The sequence below is a fragment of the Diuraphis noxia genome, unplaced genomic scaffold (assembly GCF_037042655.1).
Source record: "Diuraphis noxia isolate RWA-SAM2 unplaced genomic scaffold, SU_Dnox_SAM2 contig0001, whole genome shotgun sequence".
Classification (NCBI taxonomy): Eukaryota; Metazoa; Arthropoda; class Insecta; order Hemiptera; family Aphididae; genus Diuraphis; species Diuraphis noxia.
Window position 1 is genome coordinate 59,100,516 of NW_028301711.1, and position 14,881 is coordinate 59,115,396.

The 14,881-nt window shown below is 29.1% G+C and overlaps 1 pseudogene; it reads right to left on the reverse strand.

Moving 5' to 3' along the window:
* Nucleotides 1–3,882: 3,882 nt before the first annotated feature.
* On the reverse strand, nt 3,883–9,094 carry LOC107170175 (uncharacterized; annotated as a pseudogene).
* Between the last annotated feature and the right edge of the window lie 5,787 nt (nt 9,095–14,881).

The following is a 14,881-nucleotide window of genomic DNA, read 5'->3' on the forward strand; positions in this document are numbered from 1 at the left end:
ATACGTGCCTGAGTCTATTTGAAGAATTTAATAACAAAAGTACTAACTTTGAATCTAAATTCAAAACTATCTTCTTATTTAAATTCAATATTTGAATTTCTGAATCATCTGAATTTTCATCAAGCTTTCTTCTTTTTTGGGGAGGCGGTGGAAAGTCATTATTAAAAGCCTTTTTTAACTGCTCTTGCAACTCAGGTCCGTTAATTCGAAGTCCATTTTTAAAATGACAACTACAAACAACACATCCAGGGCCAGGTAGGTCACTTCGGCTATAATTTTTTACATGAAGTAAAGATTATTTACAATATATATTAATTTTGTAAATTGTAATACATATTATATATAGGAGAAAAATACTTACTTAAGTAATTTCAACCACCTGTTACGAGTTTTTGTATCTTTAGGAAGTGTAAAAAATTTACACTTTTCTCTTTGGTTGTGATGATTACATCCAACAGCCCAACAGTAACCTATATTAATAATTGTATAAACAATAAAATATTTTTGAATAAAAAATAATAACAACAGTTAACACGTTCACGAACAAGGGATAAATTTGGCCAATTTGGGTGTTCTTTAAATAAACCATATCATAAAATAGCTAAATGCGGAATGAATATTGATAAAAAAAAAAAAAAATGTAGATCATAATATTAAATATACCTAGACGTAATAAAATTAAAGTGAACATAATTAACTTTTTTACCGCCAAATTTATTTTTTTAGTAAATTTAAAATTACAAATGAATTAAGTTTGAATCTAATAACTTTATAATTCCTTTGTCTACGATGAACATTATGCATTTGAAATTTTGTGCAAAATATACTTATATTAATTAATTAATTAATTTCCAAATTATTTACTATGTATTTCTTATGGGCGAAATATTTGTTTGGGTTTCAAGGTATTACAACTTCTTTGGAATACGTTATCACTAACATCGCGTATACACACGCGCTGCTCAAAGGCGCGAACAGTAGTGATGTTCCATCAAGAGCCAGCCTGCATTGTTATTATTATTATTATTAATCAGTTAGTTATACGCTCAGCCGCGTCGCGACGACATCGGTCTGTCGCTCCGTTTGTTTGTTACATATTATAATGTGTTACTAATTGTTTAATTGTCTAATTGTTTTATTCATTTTAATTATATGTATATCATGTTGATAGCTTGAAACGACGTTAAATAAATATTGTTATAATTTGTCTTTAATATCGCGATTGTTAATATTATTAATATGATTCCGTTATTATAATGAAACAAATGTTGTTGCCTGTAGTTGCAGCTTTAGAAGAAATACAGTCATGTTGTTGTAAAGACTCATTGTCTAATGCGTTCTTACTTTTAAGTAGGATTCGACAATCAGGTTTTATTATTTCAGTATTGTGTGCAGAGAAACTGTTAAGTTATACTTTACCAATCAGTAAAATTCTTCAATCGAGTGATTTAGATATTTCAGAGGCTTTGAATAACGTGGACGGTGTAGTATTCGTTCTTCGCGAGATACGAACTAATGTTGAAAATGAATTTAAAATTATTTTTGATGAAGCAAACGAAATTGCTAATGCTTTAGAACTAACAATTACTATGCCCAGATTAACAAAAAATCAAACCAAACGATGCAATGTACCAGTAGAAAATGAAGAAAAATATTACAGACGTGCCATTTTTATTCCATGGCTAGATTCTTTTATAAACAACGTATACGACCGATTTTTAAAGCATAAATGTATTATTAAAAGTTTTAAGTGTCTTTTACCTACTGGAAATTCTCCTAATCAAACAGAAAAATCACAGTATTTAAAACTTTTAGAATTTTATAAAAATGATATACCAGAAAATGGTGTTAACGCTGCAGTAGCAGAATTTGATTTATGGTATCAAAAATTCCAATGCTCAAATCATTCATTACCACATAATGCAATCGATGCATTAAATTTGTGTAATGATACTCTATTTGAAACTATATTTATACTTTTAAAAATATTCTCAACATTGCCTGTTTCGACTAGTACAACAGAAAGATCATTTTCCACTTTGAGAAGAATAAAAACATATTTGAGAAATACAATGAGTCAGAATCGACCGAATGGATTAGCTATGCTTCATATTCACAGAGAAATCGATGTTCAAACTTCAGAAGTAATCTCAGTATTGGGGAAAAAAGGACCAAGGCGTCTTAACTTTATAATTTAAAAGGTTAGATTTATAAAAAACAATCACTATATTATTCATAATTTAATTAATAGGTAATATTTGTTTTACAGGTATAACATCACTGCTACGGCGCGACTTAAAACCGGAACAAAAAAACAAAATTAGTTAGTAAACGATTGTAAACAAGCTTTAAGATTTCTGTACATATTTCAAAATAAATACTACCTATTAATATTAAAATGATTTGAATTTAGCCCCCCCCCCCAATAAAAAAAAATCCTGGGTGCGCCCCTGCACTCGTTATCCGAAATTTATATCATACGACACACATTGCTCTTTTTGTTACTTTCCCTGAGTAAATGATTTTTAATTTATTTTTATTGCAATTGTTTTGCAATAATGTATTCAGGTGGCCATACATGTTGTTTGTCGACTTGCAGCAGTATTTTCTTTGGGAAAAAAGAAATTGAAACCAAATTTCATAGATTTCCTAGAAATCACGCAAGGTAAGAAATACCAAAAAGAGACTCACCTATTTCTTGTCACTAAGCTAGACTAAACCCATGTTTTTCAAAATAATGCTACGCTCAAAGTAATTTCAGTAAAAAATGTTTTATTATATCAAAAAATGTATTCACTTATGCAGTTTTTATATGGGACACAATTTAGGTCTTGAAAATAATGTCATACATATGGGTCACATCGTGTTTTGGGGACATTCCGTGGCCCCCTTGCTCATCTGACTTGACAACATACAATTTTTTTTGGTGTCGTCACATAAAATCAAAAGTCTACCAATACAAACCACGAACCCTTGATGAATTGAAAGACAAGATCATTCAAGTGGTGAGAAAAGTTTCGGGACGCGATAGGGTCGTTTTTCGAGTGCCTGCATCCCTACTTTGTTACTCAAGAGCGCCATATGCCTGACATTATTTTCAAAACCTAAATTTTGTTACATATAAAAATCTGCATATGTGTACAATAAAACATTTTTTACTGAAATTACTTTGAGCGTAGCATTATTTTAAAAAACATGCGTTTGTTCTGACAGACCCTTGACGTATAATAGTGATTATGTATTGTATGTATTAATAAACAATCTCTAACCTTGATGTTGGTTTTCTATCATTTATTACAAATAATTTTATAAGTACTTACCAATAGTTTTAATAATTATAGATGTGCTGTATGGTTTTAACGTTGTAAACCAATCAATTTACCAACTATTGACCCTGATATTCTAATTAGAAATCATAGATTGTGTTCACTTCATTTTGAAGATGAAATGACTTGAACGTTGAAAAACAATATTTTGTTGTTTTAGATGTCAATGACAATGATGTTTTAGAAGACACATCACATGTTGATTTTGTTGATAGTACACAAATTAAAGTGTTGTAATTGACAATCCACCAAAATGTTGTAACGAGACAGAAATAACTATACACAAAGTTTTCTTTAAATAGCGAACATACTATGTTCGCTTAGGGTGGCCCTTAGTCAGAGATGAAAAAAAATATTTTAATATTTTAAATTTCTCACCCCCTCATTTTGTTCATTACTATAAAATAGTAATTTATGTTAAATTTGATCATTATTGTTCACCCCCTTCGCGTGCCCCAAGGGGGCTAAAAATGCAAAATAGGGGTTTTTTGTCTAATGACTAATGACTACAGAACAGTCGCCAAAATAGGTATTTAATTTGTAAATATTGTTCAACTTACTTAGAGAAATAAGTAAAAAAGGAAGTCAGATTTATATTGTTGTCCCTGCTGTACCTTCGAATTATTTGGAAACCTTCTATTTTGTTAGGTGGTAATAAAGCTAAAGCAGCTGTCATTTTAATGCATATTTGAGCCATTTCGTTGTTTTTAACATAGGGTATTAATCCTTGACTCCTAATATTTTTGACCAAACACTATTAAACATAAAAAATATTTAAATTAATCACATGGGTGATAACTAATTGATTAATTGGACTAAATAAAATGTTAAGTACCAATTAATTTTAAATAAATTAACAAACAAATACCTGAACATAGTGAAAAAAACATGCATGTTGAATTGCATCTGGATATACAATTTTAAAAGCATTCTGTAATGCAATTTCAAAGTCAGTCATTATACATATTGGCTTAATTTCAGGAAATAGAACTTTACACTTCATCAAAACTTGAGTGTATGCTGTCTCAGTTTTTGATTCCATCAATATATATATCACTGGTATAGACTGTTAAATAAAAATGATAAAATTTCAGTATTCTTAAAATGATAATATTTTGGGTAGGTATATTATTTTGGTCTTATCGAATGTTTGAATTTCAAGATTATACAACTTTTAGTGTTTTTTTTTTTAATATAAAGATATCAGTAACTAAATTATGATAGAACTCACATGGTTTTGAATGATCATATGCATTATAAATAACTGTCTGCAATTTGGTCGAGATGGTACAACTTTAAACGTTGCATCAGCATGCACCTCTTCACCCCCTTGATTGACCACTTTACGGATAAGATCAATACAACCAAATATCACTGTATACTTTCCTTGATTATCAATATTATAATCTTGATAGAATGAATGATCACAACATTTATATCTATCCAAATGTTGTTCAAGGTACTCTTTTAATGCATTCAGTGTAGGTGGTAATGGTGGAATAATTTTTTTACGAGCTTTACGCATAGAGGTTTCAGCGGTTGGCCAACAATAATGTACAGCAGCTCTATCATATCTGAAATGACAATAAATCATACATTATGTTTGGTTTATGAACTGTACCTACTACAAATATTATTCATAAGAATTATTGTAAACAGAATTCTAAAATATTTAGAAATATTTGTTGGATAAGGTAAATAAATTTAAAAACTATAAAAAATTAATTTCAGAAGTGCGCAAGTTAAAAGTTATTTACGTTGATTCGATTCGTTGATACATATACACGTGAAGAGTAAGTGTTTGTAATAAAAGATTATCAGATGGTATTATTATAAGCGTAAAGATATGTATTAGGGAAGCGAGAACATTTTTTAAGGTAAACATATTCAACTAGTTTTAGATGCGTATACCCATAAATCTATTTAACAATACACCACTGTTTAGTTCTAAACGTAAAATATTATAATACCTTAAACATTCTTCATCGTAGATGATTCGAAGTTCGTAGTTTCTTCAACTGCTCTTTGAATCAATTTTGCCCTAAACTCTTTTTTTGATTCCAGCCGTTCGGTTTCAATATTATTAGGCTCATGGGTATGTGGTATTTGGTTAACAATAACGCCATTAGCAAGTCTTTTGGCTGTTCCTTTACAATACCGTTCACGACATACCAAATATCTGAAAATATAAATACAAAAATATTTTGTATACCTATGTAGGCATGGTACCTTACCTAATTAAAACTAAAAATACTGATGAATTCAAAATTATGTAGATTAAATAATATAATATTTATATATATATATATATATATAATTTTATTTGTCATTATTAGCCTCTTTAGTTAAAAAAAATATCTCATAATTACATTATTATTATTTTAAGCTATTAAAAAAACTACTAAATAAATATAAAACATTTATTGTTATGTACAAGTTAATATAAAATACAATATTTAATTAGTAAAACGAAGGTATTAAAAGCTAAACATAATATTGTACACTTACCGAATACCCTTTTTTTCTCCGCCATTGTATTTGTAGGAAAATTCTGGGTTTATTGTATAAACTTGTGTAGTTAAACTTTTGAATAATATTAATAAGGAAATATCACAACACCCAATAAAATAAAATAAAAATAAATGAATCGAAGACCCGTATCCAGCGACACGGTAGTGTCGCGAGCTAAGTAAAAAAAAAAAAGGAAGGCGAAGCACTCGACCGTGTATATCTACAGAAACCTAAACATTCCCATTTAATACGTGTTAATATTTTGGTATTCTTTATTAAAGGCTGTAGGTCTAATAAATGAACCAAATAGTTAGAATGAGATATCAATCGATCGAGAAAATCATAGGCTACGTGCTTTTATAATTTTAAATAGAATCGGTTGAATAGTATTTTAGTTATGATCAAAAAACTGTGGATATTTAAGTGATCATTTTATATTACTTTCGCCGCCGGCTGCCGTATTAAACGCGTCATGTTGACGGGACGAGTGAGGGGATTCTTGTGACGGCGGCGTGTGTCTCCCACTACTATTGCTTCCCCCCACCGCTAGACACATACAACACACTAACACGCGAACATGGTCCACAATCGCTTATCAGTTATCGGTATCGGTGCATTCTGTTTTCGTAATTTCGATTTTCGTTCTTTCGTCTCGCGTCCTGCGTACGAGCTTGTTGTCGGCGTTATTGTCTCGTGTCCATAATATTATTATTCAATGCACGTGGTATCACCAAACCTAACCGTATCGACTATTTATCATTTTCCATTGAGCATTTTATTGTTAAATAATATATAGTCGTTATAATAATAATAATAATTATAACAGTCTTTATTATAATACTTTATTTTGACTGTCTTCATATTTGTGTCGAATTGTGTCTACATTAAAAATGGTAACTTAACTCCAAAAGGCGCGAGATATGAGGAAAAAAAATATCAGGAGTCTACTCAATCTAAAATCGTAGTTGAAAGTTATAATAGTACTACTATTAAACAGTGCAGTATTAACACGGTACATGAAGTACCACTAAAAAGAAAGAATCCAAAATCCAAACAGTTATTTCCATTTTATTAAATATTGAAAAATGTACCAATAGATCAATTGGTAAATTAAAAATGCCTCTGGTTCAAGGTAGGTGTACTGCAGATAGAGTATTAAAATGGGTGCTGAAGTATAGGAAACAAAATGTACTTTTGTACAGAACGATATATTTAAACATCTTAAAAAAATTATAAATAAGACATTACATCATAATAATGGGAAAAAAAAATAAAAAATATCTTGACCCTAATAAAAACTAATGATATCTCAACAAAAACACTACGTCAACTCCGTGTAAAAAAACGCTAAGTAAAAAAAAAAAAAATATATAAATGTAATAAAATGTGTGATATAAGGTGGAATCTAAGTAAATAGTTTAATGAATAAAATGTATGTATAAATAATTAATTCAAATTTAATAAAAATTGGTTATTTATATTAATTTATAATATGAATTATTTTAACTCAAATTGATCCAATTTTGGTTTACTTGGCCGGAAGATTCAGTCTAAAAAATGTATAGCCAAGTACTAATAGTTTATGTAATAAATAATGAAAGCACCATTACAATAAATAAATTGTTTCCGGCTAAGTAAACCAAAATTGGATCAATTTGAGTTAAAATAATTCATATTATAAATTAATATAAATAACCAATTTTTATTAAATTTGAATTAATTATTTATACATACATTTTATTCATTAAACTATTTACTTAGATTCCACCTTATATCACACATTTTATTACATTTATATATTTTTTTTTTTTTTACTTAGCGTTTTTTTACACGGAGTTGACGTAGTGTTTTTGTTGAGATTTATAATAGACACAATACTATAGTCTATAGAAGATGTCAAATATTATAACTATTATACAATATATACATGCCATCAAACCGTGAAGAAGCTATACACGAAGTATCGAAGCAGTATGGACACAATATGGTGAACAATTAATGAACTATGAACAATGAAAATAGTACATAGACTGTCATCGGTAATCGGTATAAAGTAATTCCTAAAATGTCCATAACACATAATCCATAACAGTCATATTTCTATTTTGGTAATTTACCATATTTATTTTCGATTTTGTTCAAAAGTTGATAATTGATAGGTTAGGTTTTTATCAGGATTATTATTCTACCACGCCGTGCATGGCGCATCTAGGTTAAAGCGCTGCCAGCGTACATTGTATAGTACTAGTGAGGGGATATAATAATATTTTGATTATTCTGTGATTGTACTAGGTACGTAGTATATAAGACTTTTAATTTTTTTTTATAATTAACTACCTTTGTATCTAACATTATTTTGTCAGTAGTCGGTGCTCGGTATTATTATTTTTGTTATTTCATATTAAGCATTTTATACTTCTCTGAAAATAAGATGAATAAGAGAAAGTCAAACAAAATATGTTGTGTTGTCGGATGTAGTAATTGTTGTGTGTTAACAAATTTACAACCTCCGCTTATAAAAAAATAATTTTCTTTAGGTACTCTCTTCAAATATATTTTATCTTATATAATACTTAAATATAATATAATATTTACACATTATAATATAGTACTGTTACATTATGATTACAAAATAAATATCATACAATATAAATGAGTCTTAAAATTATTTGTATGAACTTAAAATGATAGTTGGTAAGAAATAGTTGAAATAAAAATACTCTAATTTTAAAATTACCTTTTTCAAAAAAAGATCATATTTTTCTAAACATATTATTAATGTTTTTATAGAATTATAAATAAATAAGTCACACTTATCAAGGCCTGTAACAAACATTAGAATCTGGCATTGGGTGTAGTACTGATGAGATGATTTCAGTACTATCTCATCATTTTCATATTTTAGATAACTTAAATTACATTTTTTACTATCTAACATCAAAAATGAGTTTATTGCTACAAGAAATAGGGCATTTAATTTCAAGAATTTTATTTATATTCCCATTCTGTGACAAGACTAATGTATCTGGTGATGCACATAACCATGGATACTTGGAGTGTATAATTAGTCCAGCTCTTACAGTTTTTACTTTAAACATTTTATTATATGCTTCAATCGCAACACCTTCAGTACGTAGTCCATAAGCCGTATTTATCGCTGCTCTACTAACTAAGTTTGTATCAATAGACATTGTATTAGAAAGTTTGATAAGATTTTCGTTAGAAATACATTTACAAGTTTTTATTTTGTGAGCCATGGTTGCTGAAATTCGTAAGGTTAATAATACTAGCCTGCTATAGTCATACGGAAGTAAAATATTAAAATATGGTTGTAATTATAATATATTTTATATAAAAATTGTACGAGGTAGATCGCATACTATTTTAAAAACATACAGTAGGTATAGACGAGTATAGACCACACCAGTACTGGCCCATATAGAGTAGGTAGGCAGGACAAGCCCGCAGGATTATCCTTTATGGCTCAAGAGTTGCCTATATGTTATTCCTTATGAAAAATATATCTCCCAAATTTCAGTTTCCGATGTTATATCTTTCCAGTTAAATACATTCCCGAAAAATATTTTCCTATATAATATCATTCCAGTTCAATACTTTCTTAAGAAATATTTTCCTGAACTTAATTTTTCCACGTAATATCCTTCCAGAGAATAATTTCCTGAAATTTATTTTCCTGAATAATATTTTCCCCAAAATATCTTTCCCGAATATCAGTTTCCTGTGTAATAATTATCCTGGTTATACTTTACTGTATATTATTGTTCCTGTTAAATGTATTCCCGGATTTTACTTTCCCGATTTATGCGGCCCCCCTTTTAATAAAAATAAAATGTATATAATAAATAATGTATGAATAAAATGTAAGTATAAATAATTAATTCAAATTTAATAAAAATTGGTTATTTATATTAATTTATAATATGAATTATTTTAACTCAAATTTGCTATGTACTGACGTCCCGCTGAGACATCTAAACACGCATATACACGTAGGTATATATAAGTGACCCTGGGGCGTATGATTTCGCCAACCAATTATATTGTGTAGGGCATCAATAGCTGTATCGAAGGCCAAACTCCTAGCCTTTCCAAAATATTACCATAGTTGGAATTAGATATACGAAATATTAAATATGAAATCGTAGTATTAACAGGCGTAACTAGAGATATGATTAATATCGTCGGGTTATTGAGATTACGTATCGCGAATAACCAGGATGTGGACCGACCGGTCGCATGGGCGTGGGAAGCTGCGATATTAGAATAATACACGCGTACGCTTTTGCACGACTCGGCCATGGACACATACGTATCTTATCGATAGGAGAGGAAACGCAGGGAGTAGGACTATCTGGACTATATAGGAGAGCCCCGATTAGACCCAATTCAGACGTGAGCCACCAGAGTCAGAGCAAGCACCTTCACGCCAGACACCAGTCCAATTTAATTATTCGGCAGAATATTTTGCAACCAAATCATTTTGTGCAGTAAAAGTGTTTTATTTACATAGTAATCAAATAAATATCTAATAATTAATCACAAATTAAGTTGTTATACTTATTACACTCAATCCATCTACCTCAACACCAGTCGTTTGTCCTCCTGTATGCTGGGACGCTACAAATTGATCCAATTTTGGTTTACTTAGCCGAAAATAATTTATTTATTGTAATGGTGCTTTCATTATTTATTACATAAACTATTAGTACTTGGCTATACATTTTTTAAACTGAATCTTTGCGGCCAAGTAAACCAAAATCGGATCAATTTGAGTTAAAATAATTCATATTATAAATTAATATAAATAACCAATTTTTATTAAATTTGAATTAATTATTTATACATACATTTTATTCATTAAACCATTTACTTAGATTCCACCTTATATCACACATTTTATTGCATTTATATTTTTTTTTTTTTACTTAGCGTTTTTTTACACGGAGTTGACGTAGTGTTTTTGTTGGGATAGATAATAGTTATACTTAAAGATAACAATTATTTTTAAACTTCAAATACTTATTAATACCTACTTAGGTCAATATTAATACTTTAAAGTAGACATTTTTTTAATTTAAATATACATTAATTGCCATATACCTACTAATTATTAGGAATTACTATTTTGTGATAATTACCTACATTGATTCCAAATATTTTATCGAACTTTGTACGCCTTTAAACTTTATTTTGATTTATCAGTTATTTAAAAAAAATAATCTTATATAAACCACCAAATTTGTTCGGATTCTTGGGGATAATGCAAATTGAATACATGAAATGATTTGAAACATATCCAATGCCTTAATGGGAATTTCAAGTTTAAAATAAATATCATTTATTACTGTATAGTAGCCAATTGTATCATTTGAATTTGATTCTTGATTTTCAACAATGACTTGAATCAGAAATACTACTGAGGTTCAAGTCACCAAACATATCTGGTGCTAAAATAAAATGTGTATATAATATATTGTGCAACATTAATTATTTGACATATACATAATATATATTATTATATTTGAAAAGTAAAATTAAAATTGCAATAATTTACATTTAGTAGATGAAGTCGATGAAGTAGGATTGTCCAATGTTGGAGTTATGCCAAAACTAACGCATGGATTATACATTTTTGAACTACTAGATGTTGAACATGCTACTAATATGTATATAAATAAAATAAAACAAGTGAGCATATTGTTAGGCTATGTTGGTGTTAAAATCATGCAAGTCCAATACCAAAATTGTAATTATACACTTTCTATATTAAATTTAATAAGAAAAGCTATTACATTTCATTTTCTGGTCAGTTTTCTTTTTAAATGTACTTGATGATGCTGAAACATTAAAATTTAAGAGTTTATCATAGTTGTATAAATTAAAATGTTTAACCCTTTATGTCAAGTAGTAATGATGAAGGTTCAAGACTTGGGCTGAAGAAAAAACCATTCACACCAAAATTCAAAGAAAAAATGGAAAAAATCCAGAATTTGCCTCTTGGTTGTGTAAAGGTAAAACGGATATACTTTTCACTGCAATGTTTGTTTCAATGACTATTTGGGTGGTCTTTCGGCAATTAAGCGGCATTTAAAGTCTGACAAACATAGGGACAATTCAAAATCAGTTTCAGTTTCAAAGTCCATTAATGAATGACCAAGACTTGTACAACATATAAGTCATGAATACCAAATAAAACAGACTGAAATAAAATTGGCAATGTTTATAGCAGAATACAATATTGCCTTTCAGACAAGTAATCATGTGGTATCTCTATTCAAAAGTATGTATCCAGATTCAAGTGTATTACAAGTTATATCATGTAATCGTACAAAAAAATACATCGATTGTTAACCATGTAATTGGTCAGTACGAATTTGAATATTTACTGGGAATTATGAAGTCACAAAAGTTTTCTATTCTTATCGACGAATCTACAGATCACTCTGCTGTTAAACATCTGGCGATAATTCTTCGAATTATAGACTACAGTAATTATGTGGTAAGAGATAAAAGACTATCAGAATTTAAAGAGTTCCAAGTATTTATTGACTGTAAACCTAATAAACTTTTACAACCATGTCAAACAAGATGATGGTTACCTCTAAATTCTTATATAAGGCATGTATTGAAACAATTTATTGCTTTAAAGTTAAACTGTCTAAGTGAAAAATTAATTGACAATAAAACATCTATCATATTTGCTAATTAACTGATCCATTAACTAAGTTATATTTACATTTTCTTGAATTTAAATTGTCAATACTTGTTGGTTTAAATATAATATTCCAATCTACAAAACCAAAAATCCATGAACTGTATTATAAGATGGAAGTAGTTTAAAAAATGATTTTAAAATGCTATATGTAACCAGAATATTTGAACTCCAATATTATTTCTAGCATCCAGAACAGAAACCCAATTAATTGTCTTCCTTCGGAAAAAATTTACTTGGGAGGAACTTGTACTGTGGCTCTCGAAAATGATAGTTTAATGTTTAAAACAGCTCAGGAACAATTCCGAACTAATTGTTTAAATTTTTTTGTTTGATACTCTCATCAGATATATAAACGTCTTCCGTTTAATGTGACTAATATTAAATTTTTGAAACTGCTATCCTTCTTAAACCCAAATAAAATTAAAGATATAACATCAATTGCTACTGTTTCATCAAAATTCCACACCTTAAATTTAGATTTGAATGCCTTTGAGCAAGAATGGAGGCAACTACGCAATCAAAACCTTAATTTTAACGATGATGTACTTGAATTTCGGAAAACCGTAAAACATATCAAAATCAGATGAAACTTATCCATTAACCCATCAGCGCCGAGCGTCACCATATAGGTACACCTGTATTGCTATGTTTACTACACGATTGGGGAAATCCGTACAGAAATATTTCATGTATTATTATTGCATCAGATTGTATGTTATCTGCACTTAATTTTGGTATTATTCGTAAACAGTGTCTTTTGACGGTGTATTATTTAAACCGCAGTGTTAAAATGAACGATTTTTTTGATTTTTCCGGTATTCGGCTACAGTAAATATAAACTATTATTATTAATGAATGGGTGATATATTATTTGCATCTAATATGTTCTTTGAATCATTTATCTGAATATTTGTTTTTGATTAGTTATTTCTACTATGAGTTATGCTTTGTTTAGTATGGTGTCACCATATAGGCCCATTCGTCTTATATGTTATGATATTACTGACATTGACGTATTATAGGTATATTATATTATTTTTACAGAGACGGTCTTACTGTCGAAGATGCTTTGAATATTTTAGATGATTTTGACGATTTTGATGCAGTAAATATATACATTGAACCTCCTGACCCAAATGAAATAACCGATGAAGATTATGGTGACGAAGATGGAGGACTAGTAGATAATTTATGTGGCCGGCAATTACAAGCATCTGCGGAAATCGAATTTAGAAATGGACAACGAGTGGGTGGTTTTTCAATAAATCAAGAAGATTCCAATAAATCAATAGATCAAGAATCTATTCCTAATCCTCCGTTCACACATAAAGAATTTACATTTCGAACTGTTGAACAGCCACAATGGATTCGAGGTAATCTAAAATTCAATGGTACTTTTCCAAAACCTAATTATTCGTTTTATTCTGGAATGTCATCCACTCATCTTTTTGAGCTTTTTGTTGATGACGAAGTAATTAAGTTGCTCATAAATGAATCATTGAACTATGCAGTTTATAGAGGTTTTACAAATACTAATTGCGATATCGTGAAGACATATTTGATAACCTACAGAAATTTGCCAAAACGACCAGGACCTTCAGCTAAAATTCCTGATGCTGTACGGTATGATGGGGGAGATCATCTAATAATACCAGTAGCCAATGGTATGAGGAGAAGATGTGCGGCTGACAATTGCACATCCAAAGGACGTACACAGTGTTTAAAATGCAATGTTGGGTTATGTGTAATGTGCTTTGCTTCATATCATAGTAAATAATATTATAATTATTATTGATAGATGTTTTATTTTAATATTCTATAGTACTATTTATTTATGTATAAGATATAACTTTGGAATTTGGAATAAAATACAAACATATTTAGTGAAAAAATAAAATAGTTATCATTTCAAAACAATATTTTAATAAAAAAAAAAAATGGGTAATAGTCGAGTGTACCCATATGGTGACATGTTAAAGCTCAGACTTGGCGTATGTAAACTTTTTTTTTTTTGTTACGTCAATGTATGGTATATAAACCTATTTATGTCAAAAAAAGTACAAACATAAAAAAATAAAAATTCTCGGCGCTGATGGGTTAATTAATAGTTTGGTATCTCATGTTCTATTACTTCCACACAATAGTGCATGCGTAGAACTTTAAGAGTAAGTTATTCAAAACCAAAATTCGTAACAGACTATGCAAGACTAACTGGAAAATGCATTCGAAAAATTGTCTTAACATACAAAATAAAAGTTGTTTTGATGTTGATATTCCTAAGGATATGATCAAAAAATTCAATGCAAAT